General features: G+C 37.8%; 1 protein-coding gene across 3 annotated transcripts in view; it reads left to right on the forward strand.

The window, feature by feature from the left end:
• SHOC2 (SHOC2 leucine rich repeat scaffold protein) overlaps positions 1-12,964 on the forward strand; it is a 96,187-nt gene that overhangs the window by 649 nt on the left and 82,574 nt on the right. The window contains exon 1 of one of the 3 annotated variants that reach the window (XM_055424669.2): positions 107-196. The exons of 1 other annotated variant lie outside the window; for it this stretch is intronic. The gene's annotated coding sequence lies outside the window, so the exon portion shown is untranslated. Of the gene's footprint in view, positions 1-106; positions 197-588; positions 767-12,964 lie in introns of those variants that run through there. One more of the 3 variants, XM_055424670.2, reaches the window with a different exon arrangement.

Consider the following 12,964-nt stretch of genomic DNA (forward strand, 5'->3'; position numbering starts at 1 on the left):
TCTTCCCCGGCGATTGACGGGCCTGCGCTCGAGAGGTGGGGCGGGGCGGGAGGAGCGAGAGTGTGTGGAGGGGCGGGCGGGGCGGGGCGAGTGGGGGAGGGGCGGGCGGGGGGCGGCGGTTGGGCAGCGTCGCTTCCAAGGAGGAGGAGGAAGGAGGGCGAGCGAGGAAAGGATGGCGAAGTCCGGGCTCCTGACGGTAACCGGGGGCCGCCGAGGCGGGAGGGTGCCTGCTGCCCGGTTCTTCTTGCCTTCCTTCCTGTCCGTCGGGCGGGCGGTCGGTAGGGGGAGGCCCCGCGCGTCCTGACAGGCGCGAGCCGGCGGGGCCGGGGCGAGGCCCGAGGTGCCGGGGCCCTAGGAGGCGCCGCCGCCGCCGTTTTCCTGGGTGCTGTCGGCGGGAGGCCCGGGCCCTGGGAGCTGACCCTCCTGTGGGGCCTGCAGCCGAGCACCGAGAGCGAGCCGGCCGGCTGACAGTGTCCGGGGGCCGGGCCTGCGGTGGTGGCGGCGGGCGGGCGGGCGGCCGGCCGGCCGGGACAGCGCCCGGGCGAGGACGAACCGGCGCAAGAGCCGGGGCCGGGGGCGCGCGGAGGGTAGTCTCGCTCCACTAGGCTCCTGGGGTCACCGGGCCCAGGCTGCGGGGCGCCCCGTGGGCGTGCGAATCGTTGGCTGGGGCCTTGGCGCAGCGGTAGTGGTACGGGGTGGAGTCTTTCCTCGCCCCTTCCCCAAAGCCCACCGCGCTCACCGTCTTCTCTCGGTTCCGTGAAGAGTGGTGAGTCGGCTTTGGGTGTGTTGCTTGGTGAAGCGAGTTGCAGGGATCCAAGAGTGCTCTGTTGGACATGCCTGATGGCAACCTTTTTCCGCGGAGGCTTTTAGGGGTAGAGGAAAAGTACTCTTCTCCGCCTTCCCCCACCCCCCCCCCCGCCGTCCCCCCAGTGCTGGAGGCTTCGGGACAAAACCATTTTCCCCCAGCCCCTCAGTATCCATTGTTTTGTACCACCTCCCTCCCCTCCTGTCCTAGGTAGAAGAAGAATGACTCCAAGCCATTAATTGCCTTCTTTTTTTTTTTTTTCTCAAAAATCAGCAGAGGGTTTGTGTAATTGTGTTAGTGTGGATCTACAAACAGGTGAAATGAATACTGTTTCAGTAGTTGGAAAGAAGGTGCTTTTGTGTGTGTGTGTCTGTGTGTGTGTTTAAGCTTTCAGCCCTTTCAGTTGGTGATTTGATTTTCTTGTCTGTTGCTTTATATTATAATGGGGGTGATGAGAATAAAAGAGGAAGCAATGTTTTGCAATCTACCCAAAAAATGTTTTCTAAGTCTCTAGGGATGCTGAAGCAAAATTGGGTTGCAGATGTGGACTGTATAGTATTTGTCTCCCTCATGATAAGTGCCACCAGTCTATATCTAAGCTTACACCTGTGCAGTATTGTACACTTCTTCGTAAATGTCAGCACCTTCTCGTTACTCAGTACTCAAGAGTAATGGATAGTTATATCTAAAACTATTTTTTGTTAGGTTTTCAGAATCTTAGAGTACACTTGTGTCACCAAGTATTTTTTACAGCATCAACCCTGAAAGATTGTCTTAAAGACCTCAGTTTATTAGTTGCTAATCTCTGCCGTCACCTTTACATGCTGTAGCCCTTGTAACTTTGTTACTATGTATTTGAGGAGATTTCTCTATTGAGTACAATTTGTGACGTTCAGCAAGCTTGCAGTTCGTAGTTTGAATTTGTTAAGTGTTTATGTTTTCTGTGTGACAGTGACAAGAATTATTAGGAACAATTGTGTAAATGACCATTCCCTACCTACATAAGGATCTTAGACTGAATATGATAAATCTTTTAAATACTAATTTGGACCTCAGGTACACTGTAAAAGTTTTAATTATGCATATGCATTTTAAAATAGACCACAGAGAAATAAAAAGGCTTTGTCTGATGGTTTAAATGTAACATAAAGCTGACATATAAAACTGTATTCTTGAAATGCCAGTTTGGAAATAACGGTCGTGGCCTATCTCTAAGGTTACTACTTTTTCCCAGCATTTGTTCAGGTTTTGAAGAACGCATTGATCTCAGGTTGGCATTTGTTTTCTGATTTCTGATTGTTAATACAAATTTTCAGCTGTTTTTAAGATATTCTCTTTTATTTGTTGTGAATGGTAATGGATTAAAGAGTGATGTTAAGAAATACATTAATAACTTGCAGCTGATTTTTTTTTTTTAAGTTTTTAAGCTACCATATTCAGAAAGTTGATCAGAGCTGTTTTGATAATGGTAACAAGTAAGACACAGCAACTTGTGAACTAGAAACCAGTCAGAAATTTGAAACATTTCACTTTTCAAAGGGAACAGTAAAATCATAAATTCTTTTGTTATGCTGGCTGGAATTATACTTTCTGAATTTTTTTTTGTTTCTTCAGTGACTTGGGAGAGGGCTTCTCCCATATTCAAGAGAGATAATAAACTGGAATTCTAGGTGGAATGCTCCCAAAGATGGCTTCTGAATAACTGCTGGTATATTTTTTTTGCCTTGCTTTACCTGTATGGATTTTGAGGGCAAGCGTGAAAATTGAAATTCCTTGTTATCTAGACAGTTAAATTGCAGTCATATTTGTTTTAAAAATATGCTGGGTTATCAATATTTGTTGTGTAATTTAATATTTCTGTAAGACTTGTATTCTTTAAACAGTTTAAATAGTTTTTAGATTTTAAGTATCATATGAGGAAAGAATACCAGAATCTGTTGTGTTTTTTTTTTTTTTAACTGAAAAATATACACTAACCTGGGCATGCAGATATAAGGATGAATTTCTTTGGAGGTTGAAGATTAAATGAAAGACTATATCTTCATAGGATTCAGTTCACTATATCGTTGGTGTATTTTTCATGAACGAAAAAGCATAGAATATATGTTTATAGTAATTTTAAAAAATCACAAGACCAAAACACTCAAAACAATAAAAAACAGCAACAGAAAAACAAGCTGACTCCCATCCTTCAGTGAGTTCTGAGGTTCTATAACTTGGGCTTAGTGAAGGTGTTCTTGAACTGGATTATAAGATATCAATTAGGAGAGGAAACTTAGATATGAAATTTGACATTTCCTGATAAGACCTGTGGGGAATTAGTAAATACTTTGTTATAGATGAATTAGAAATGAGCTGTAATTTAGCAGCAGAATGATAAAGTATTTCTATGTGATACTTGAAAAAGGAGTACCGAAAATAAATTTGTTGCTGTTTTTTCTTATTATTTGACTTATATTTCCTGCATTACATATTTCACGTTAAGCATTAGGCATATTATAATTTAAGGCTAAATCTTTTACCGACTAAAGAATATATAGGTCAGGTTTGCTATTCCTGTCTTCTGAATTTTATGTTGTATCAAGGTTATGTACTATATATCTTTCTGGAAATATTTTTTCCTGTTAACACAGTAGTTAAATTTTGTATTTTACTATCTACTCTGACTTTTAAAATATCAAAAATTTCTGTCACAAGTTGACCTGTAGTGTGCTTCAAGTATTGGAGTGTTCTGAAATGTAATTGTCAACCAGTGCAGGTAGAAAAGAACATGCATACGTCTAAGAAACTGATTTATGTTCTAAAATATGTAGTTGCATTATTTTAACATAATGTTTCTTCTGTCTTTGGCATTTTCTTCGGGTTCCCAGTTTTTTAGCACATCATCTTTAACTCAGCAAATCAAAGTTCTAATGTATGAAAAGAATATTCTAATTGCAGAGGGCTCTTTAGCTTTTGAGATGTTGGTAACATATGTGCTTTTTGAGAAAGTATGATGTTCTCATTATCAAGATTTAAAGAACTAATTAGATTATTTCACACTATGTATCTCATTCCAACTTTTGTAAAGATCATAACTGGTCCCAGAAAGTAGTTCATGCTAGAAAAGGTTAAAGTTTCTTTTATTGGAAATAATGAACATATTGCTTGAAGCTAAAACATTACAGGTGACCTTAAAAGAGGGTATGATTTGTCCCTCTGTGAAACGAACCTGAAAGACTACTATGAAATATTTTGGAATGTCTTATCTTCTAATATTTGTAGCACTGTGAACACCCAATTTAAGCATCTTATTTGCCCTCAAACACTTTATAAATCCTGCAAGTTTAGTTAAGTAATTTCACCGTTGACAGATATATCTTTTTTTTTCTAATGCCTTGTAGGTAAAGTAGAAATGATGTGTTCTGACATGGGTGATGTCTAGAATTTGGAGTTAATTTCATCAGTTAAATTTGGGCTTTCTCTGTTTCCAGTTTTGTGTTGTACAACACTGCCTTCAGGACTTTCACAATTTTGCGGATAGTTTTTAAGTTAACCTTTAAATTTTGTTATGTAAGTGTTTCTTACTAACTAGTTTCATACTCACTAATGGCATAGACCTTCTACTGAGTGCTGTGTGTGTCCCAGTCTGTGAAGGTACAGAGATAAATATACTGTTTCCTGCTTTCAGTAAGTTCATGGTTTGTTGCATGAAGGGGACAAACAGTAGTTAATTGTTTTGCAGTGTGACAAGTGCTTTGGTAGCAGTAAATACTGAAGAACTCAGATGAATTAATTCAGACTGAATGTATAATCAGCAGTGCTTACTGAAGGATACAACCTGAACTCTGGAGGAATAAGTTGGATGGAGGGTAGAAAAAGCATAGAAGTTAGAGATGTTAAGGTCTATTTGGAGAATTGCAGGGAATAACAATTTGGAGTCCATCTATGACCTAATGTTAATATTTTAAGTGATACAGTAGGCTTTCATTACAGTTATTATTTTTAGAGATTTTATGCCTTTTGTGCGTCATTTAATTTGGTGCTTGAACTATGGATCTGCACTAACAGGAATCTGTTCCAAATTATTATTTAAAATTTTTAACTAAGTATATTTTCATAGTTAAATAGAAGAAGAACATATCAGCCTAACATGAAATAATTCTGAAGCATGGAACTTGGATAATGATAAAATGTTTCAAAATCATATTTAAATATATTTTTCTCAGCCTTTATGTATCATGTTAAGAGTAACATTTATGAATTTCCTTCCTTAGAACTCATGGTGAGTTATTTTGCACATATTTAAAATGCACTCTTCTGAGAACATTAAAAATAGCCTCTTTCCATACTTACTTCAGAGTGCCACTCTTTGCTTAAAAGTCAGATTGTATGATCAGAAGTTATGTTTGGTAGCCTGCTGCAAGTCTTTTTTATGCCTTTAAAAGTTTTTTAAGGTTTAAAGTTCTCTGAACTTGACTATTAAAAAGTAATTTTTCATGCAGTGTGATTTAATACTTATTTGAGGACGAAATGAAGGCCCTTCAGCCCTCCCAGCGTGCCATAGTTTCCCCTTTTAAAACATTCTCATATTTGCCTTTTTTAAATCCTTCCTGTTGGGGCTTCCTTGATAGCTCAGCTGGTAAAGAATCCCCCTGCAATATGGGAGACCCCGGTTCTATTCCTGGGTCAGGAAGATGCCCTGGAGAAGGGATAGGCTACACACTCCAATATTGTTGGGCTTCCCTGGTGGCTCAGACAGTAAAGAATCTGCCTGCAATGTGGGAGGCCTGGATTTGATCTCTTGGTTGGAAAGATCCTCTGGAGGAGGGCATTGCGGCAACCCACTCCAGAATTCTTACCTAGAGAATCCCCATAGACAGAAGAGAATGGCGGATTATAGTCCATGGGGTCACAAAGAGTTGGACACGACTGAGCAACTAAACACAGCAGTCCTTCCTGTTATTTTCATTACAGAAATCTAAGAAATTCCTTTTTAAATGTTTCACATTTTAACAATTCCCATATAAATGTTATAACGTCTCACTTATCTCAAGGTTATTTTTTAGGAAACTAAAACTTTCTGGTGTCATCTCCTTGGGTACACCCCCATGCTCCCTTCACCTGGGTAACCTAATTGCTGTTCAGGCCCCAATATCACATCCTTGGGGAAGCCTTTGATCTCTATTTAGATTCTCCTGTTTTAAGGTCTCCCACCTGTTATTTCCTTTTTATAATACTCATCATTTTTGTAATGATGTTTTTAATGTCTTGTCTTTTTTGTATTACTGTAAGCTTCATGATGAGCATCAAGTATTTCTGTGTTCTTTACTACCATTTCTCCAGTGCACAATGTCTTAACCTTGTAAGGCTTCTAATAGAAAATTTGTCTGTGGCCCCCAAACAGGCCACTAAAAAGGACAAAGATATCATAGTGCTTTTGCTCTTAAACACATTTTCTGCTCTTAGAATCTCCTAGGCTTTAATTGAGGGATCTTTAAAATTTTATAATGTACAATTATTTTAAAGTTTGGTAGCCAAATGTAGAAAGGAGTAGGGTACTCCTAGAGGCCATATGAAAGTTGAAAATAAGAGCAAGGGTAAAGTACTTAAAAAGCAGACGTAAGGCATTAAAAAAATATAGCAGTGTAAGGCAAATTAATGTGATAAATACTTAAAATCTTTTCAGATGCCATTTGTTTTATATGTAGAATAGTAATAGCAAAAATGATGATGTAAGATCATGACAAAGATATTAATTGCTGTTGGTAAATTTTGATATTGACACAGGAGCAGGTATTATATTTCAGAAAGGTTTCCATCTAAAATGATAAGTTTTAATGTTAGCCTTTTGTTATTGGGAAGATTTGCTTAATGAGATGAAACATAGTAGGTATTATAAGTATTAAGTAAAATTAAGTTGAAGAAAATGATTGGAAGTCCTGATTTAGTGCAGTATATTATTACTGCCTTAAAAACTTTCGGATTTTATACCTACCATGTGTTTCTTTGTGTACTGAGGTACGAAATATGTAAAACTGAGTAACAACATGTTTATCAGTTTTGAATAAAAACTTAATCTGTTGCAGTGATATGACAAAATGACATAAAGCAACTTTTAAACTGTTAAAGAGAGTAGTGGTTTAGTTGCTGAGTCCGACTTTTGTGATCCCATGGACTGTAGCCTGCCAGTCTCCTCTGTCCATGGGATTCTCCAGGTGAGAATACTGGAGTCGGTTGCCATTTCCTTCTCCAGAGGATCTTTCCGACCCAGGAGTTAAACTTGGGTCTCCTGCATTGCAGGCAGATTCTTTACCAACTGAGCTATGAGGGGAGTCCTTAAAAGTAAATTTTATTGTTTATTTTTGGCATTTTTGGTAACCTAGACTGGAAAAGTTAGATTAGAGGTCATAATTATTTGTTTTAGAAGTCTGTAGAATGTTGCAGCTTGGATGACTGGAAATACATTATTTTTAATTCAACTTTGTTTCCTTATGTCTTCTGGGATAAAGAATTTGATATTTCACTTAAAGGACTTGAGTTCTGATTCACATAAATTTACTTTCTTAGTTTTGTAATCTGTTGAGTTCTCTGACTATATAAGGATAGGTAAAAGAGCTAGAGTTATTTCTTATTTTGTTGCTAAAACAAATATTGGTTTATCTACCATGTGTTAATTACAGTTTTAAAGTCATAGAAATGGGATACTTATATACCAGGCAGCTTAAAATAGTAAGGTTTTATGATTTAATTTTGAAATCATTTATTTCTGTACTTTGAAAGTAGGGATTTGAAATTCTTAATACTAGAAATATGGCCTGGTTTCAGAACACCCACCAAGCAACTGTGGAAACTCAGCATGCTAAATGGCTTATAGTGCTGCAGTATTCTTTAATTTATCCCACCTCCTGTTATATAATAGCTTATAGTAGTACACACAGAACATGAGTATTTAGGACAAGAACAAAGTGTATTGACGGTCCAGAACGTGAGACTGTGTTGGGCTTTGGATTGGGCAGGAAAGACCTAAAGATGATCAAATATAATGATGGTCAGTGGGTGAGTGAGTGATATAAATCAGTTAATGTTTTAGGTTGAAAATAAGGCATGAAAAGCAAAAATTGTTTTGGGGAGTTTTTGAAGCAAACACTTAAAAATTCTATTAAAATTTATTGGTATTTTTATTTAAAAAATTTGACAACTCTTGTGACATTGTCATGATACTTGTATACAGGACTTAAGTATTTCAATGTAAATAATTTTATACATTTCCCCCAGAATGTTGTGCAACCCTAATGTTGCAGCATCGTATCAGACCGTGAGAAACAGATACTGAAACTGATTCGAAACTAACTGTAAAGTATGAAACTAGTTTATGTCCATTGTTCAGGATAGTATACTGTCAAAGCATTTTATAAAACATACTTTTTACCAGCTTATTTTGTTAATTAAAAAAGGTACTGAGTTGATCTACACTAATTATTATCAGACCAATGGATTTTAGAGTTAAATGTTTCAGTTTAAAGATTTTGTGATATGGAAAAGGAAAGACTTAATAAATTTGCCTTTTAAGTCAGCTATGTAATTTTTATAGAGGTAGCTCTGTGAGTAATGCTTTAATGCATAACTATCTACATGCAAAAATAAACTTATTTGCCCTTTTTTCATTTGGAGCTCACTTATACCTGATATTTACATACACACATTATGCTAATTGATACTTTTATAATGACCCTGTAGTAAGATCTTGAAGATTTTTGTTTTATCAAAGAAAGTTAAAATTAAGTTTCATATAATTGAAGTTGTAGCCTATCCCTTCTCCGGGGAATCTTCCCAACCCAAGATTTTTAAACCAGGGTCTCCTGCATTGCAGGCAGATTCTTTACCAGCTGAGCCACCAGGGAAGCCCATTATGTTCAAATTCTTTGAAAATGAATAATCCACGAAGGTAGATCATATGTAAAAATAAAAATAATTTCTTAATTGACACATCTTTTTTCTGACAATACCATTATCCAGCTTTTATAACAATTTGATAATACTTGAGTTGCTTCTGAGAATAATTGAAATTAAATATAGCCAAATAATGTTTTTATTTTCTGGCATAATTTAAATAATAAATCAATTGCTACCTGCAAATTACTAAATGATTTACATTTTTATGATGTAAGAAATTTTTACATTAAAGCTCCTGTAAACTATGTGGGACTCATATTTTGCAATTATAGTCACACAGTAGTAGATAGTACATCTAAACAGTTGGGAACTGGTTAGATTTAATATGTTAAATTACAAAAAAGAATTTTTTAAAAATATATATTCAAATCTATAAGCACAGGCTGCCTTTCCATATTTAGAGTAGGTTCTGATGGGAGAAAATCTTTATTAACCTTAAGTTAAATTGGGCTTGACTGTTCCATTGTTTTCTTTTGATCTTGTATGAGGAAGACTTTTGCTTTGGGATATTTTTTAAATGTAATACAGAGATAATGAGATTATATTATTAAGGCCCCAAATGCATGATGTAAATCCTGTTTTAACAGCTGTTAGGATGAGTAGATAAATAACTAACTGAGCATACTGGTCTTCATCTAAATAGTCTAAAAAGTGAACTATATGAATATGAGAAAAACTTTGTTTTATAATAAAGGCAACTTATTAAATACTGACTCTTAAATGTAATATACCTCCCTTGAGACCATGCTCCTCTAATCTTGCTATGTGTGGTCAACTTATTTTTGTTTATATTTTTTTCCTAATAGTTTCTGATAGCTTATAGAATGAGTACTGGACAGACTTTATGATCAGATAAGATCTAGTGAAGGAATATGTGGGTTTATACACACAAAAAGCAATTAAATGAGATTAATTTTTAGCTTAAAAGTACTAAAAATCAAATTCTAAGTTGAAAATACTTTTTAAATACTGTAGTCACCTTAGTGCATATAATCTAGATGGCAGATTGCATTTTATCTCGTTTGCTTTACACTGATAATTAGGTAACCAACTTTTTGATTTATTGCCAATTAGTCCATGTTGAATGAAGAGTAAAGTGTTCTTTGAGAATACTTAGGTTCTGTGTGACATGTTTTGAGTTCCTGGGAAAGAAAGGCTGTTAAAGCAAATAGTCACAAATCTTTTTTTTTTTTTTCAGACTGTGTGGCGTAAGAACTTTTCAGATTGTTCGATGAAGTTATGACATTTATTATTATATCTTACTTATATTGAGATATTTAAATTCCCCGTATCCCACCTCTTCCTTTTATTTTGCTGGAGAATCTTACACTTTATGTATATAGTGAAGTGTTGTACAAGAGAGCTGTAATCTCAATTATGGCTTGACTTTTCTTTGGCCACCTCATGCGACGAGTTGACTCACTGGAAAAGACTCTAATGCTGGGAAGGATTGGGGGCAGGAGGAGAAGGGGACGACAGAGAACGAGATGGCTGGATGGCATCACCAACTCGATGGACGTGAGTTTGAGTGAACTTCAGGAATTGGTGATGGACAGGGAGGCCTGGCATGCTGTGATTCATGGGGTCACAAAGAGTCGGACACGACTGAGTGACTGAACTGAACTGAAACAGATTTTCAGTTCTTTGCTCAAAACTTTTGTTTGCTCAGAATCAAAATTACATAATAAATCTTGTGCTTTCCCATAAGAAGGAATACCAGATTTCTTGAAAAACTCTCATATATTTGTTGCTGCTGCTGCTGCTGAGTCACTTCAGTCGTGTCCGACTCTGTGTGACCCCATAGACGGAAGCCCACCAGGCTCCCCCGTCCCTGGGATTCTCCAGGCAAGAACACTGGAGTGGGTTGCCATTTCCTTCTCCAACGTGTGAAAGTGAAAGTCAAGTCGCTCAGTCGTGTCCGACCCTTAGCGACCCCACGGACTGCAGCCTACCAGGCTCCTCCATCCATGGGATTTTCTAGGCAAGAGTACTGGAGTGGTTTGCCATTGCCTTCTCCGCATATATTTGTTACTGTATAAAATTTAGTTTCCCTGCATGTTAGTCCAAACTATTTCATCTTGCTTCTTTAGAAAAGGGGGGAAGATGAATTTAGAGATGCTATGAGTTGTGCACTCTTGCTTTGATTCTAATTAACATGGACTAATATAGAACAATTTATTTATTTACAGCTATTTTCCTAGCCTACATGAAAATTAACTCTAGCATCATGTTCATTCATGCTGCTTAAGGCAATATTTTTCAATTTCTCTCTGAACAGTAACGTTCCCTTGAACATGTTAATTTTGGGTACTTTTTCAGTCTTTGGTCTTCCACTTTTGAAGATTCCTTTTTTAACTTGAATTACAAAAATCCATAGCTTTATGTGATTTGGAGGGGAGAGCAGTTTATTTCTTTCAACTAGTAAAAGAATATAAGGAGCATTTCAGATCTTTATAAACAAAGGGAAAATAGTTGAAGTCTTACCATTTTAGTTATTCATTAAAAAATCTGAGTGAAGAGTTAATTTTAAGTATAGGGAAATATACAATGAGACAAGATTTTTGTCTTTGCTTATTGTTCAGCTGGTTTCAGCAAGTGTTTACTACATGCTTATTGTGTACTTAATAAAAAGTTCATAGTATCTTTGAAGTTGTAAAGTACTTTAGAGTAAAACTGTAGGAAAGCTGCTATTTAATAGGGTAGATAAAGCCTAAGTTAACAAATACTGAACAATTCTTTCAGTAAATTAAACGGTTCAGTTCAGTTCAGTCGCTCAGTCATGTCCGACTCTTTGCGACCCCATGAATCACAGCATGCCAGGCCTCCCTGTCCATCACCAACTCCTGAAGTTCATTCAGACTCATATCCATCGAGTCGGTGATGCCATCCAGCCATCTCCTTCTCTGTCGTCCCCGTCTCCTCCTGCCCCCAATCCCTCCCAGCATGAGAGTCTTTTCCAGTGAGTCAACTCGTCGCATGAGGTGGCCAAAGTATTGGACCTTCAGCTTTAGCATCAGTCCTTCCAATGAACACCCAGGACTGATCTCCTCTAGAATGGACTGGTTGGATCTCCTTGTAATCCAAGGGACTCTCAAGAGTCTTCTCCAACACCACAGTTCAAAAACATCAGTTCTTCGGCAATCAGCCCTCTTGACAGTCCAACTCTCACATCCATACATGACCACTGGAAAAATCATAGCTTTGACTAGATGGACCTTTGTTGGCAAAGTAATGTCTCTGCTTTTTAATATGCTATCTAGGTTGGTCATAACTTTCCTTCCAAGGAATAAGCGTCTTTTAATTTCATGGCTGCAATCAGCATCCGCAGTGATTTTGGAGCCCAAAAACATAAAGTCTGACACTGTTTCCACTGTTTCCCCATCTATTTCCCATGAAGTGATGGGACCAGATGCTATGATCTTAGTTTTCTGAATGTTGAGCTTCAAGCCAACTTTTTCACTCTCCTCTTTCACTTTCATCAAGAGGCTTTTGAGTTCCTCTTCACTTTCTGCCATAAGGGTAGTGTCATCTGCATATCTGAGGTTATTGATAATTCTCCCAGCAATCTTGATTCCAGCTTGTGCTTCTTCCAGCCCAGCGTTCCTCATGATGTACTCTGAATAGAAGTTAAATAAGCAGGTGACAATATACAACCTTGACGTACTCCTTTTCCTATTTGGAACCAGTCTGTTGTTCCATGTTCAGTTCTAACTGTTGCTTCCTGACCTGCATACAGGTTTCTCAAGAGGCAGGTCAGGTGATCTGGTATTGCCATCTCTTTCAGAATTTTCCACAGTTGATTGTGATCCACGTAGTCAAAGGCTTTGGCATAATCAATGAAGCAGAAATAGGTGTTTTTCTGGAGCTCTCTTGCTTTTTCCATGATCCATAACTGTTAGAATAAAACTGTGAAAAAGATCGTAAGCTCCCCGTTTTCCCACTGCTTTAAATGAGGGAGTGAAATATCTATCTGACAAGTATGATACAGTGTGAAAAATACTCTGATGGGGATGTTTTAAGTGGGAGCACAGAGAGGGGAGACAGTATTCAGAAATGCTTTTGAGTAGTCAGGAAGGACTTCCCTGATCTTTAAACTGAGATCTGAAGGGTGCATGGAGCTAGCTCAGTGAAGAACTGTAAACCTGTTTCTATTGTTCAGTTGCTCAGTCATGTCCGACTCTTTGCAGCCCCATGGACTGTAGCACACCAGGCTTCCCTGTCCTT

This window comes from Moschus berezovskii, chromosome 12, assembly GCF_049115385.1.
Source record: "Moschus berezovskii isolate FMDL1 chromosome 12, NW_MosBer_1.0, whole genome shotgun sequence".
NCBI classification, from domain to species: Eukaryota; Metazoa; Chordata; class Mammalia; order Artiodactyla; family Moschidae; genus Moschus; species Moschus berezovskii.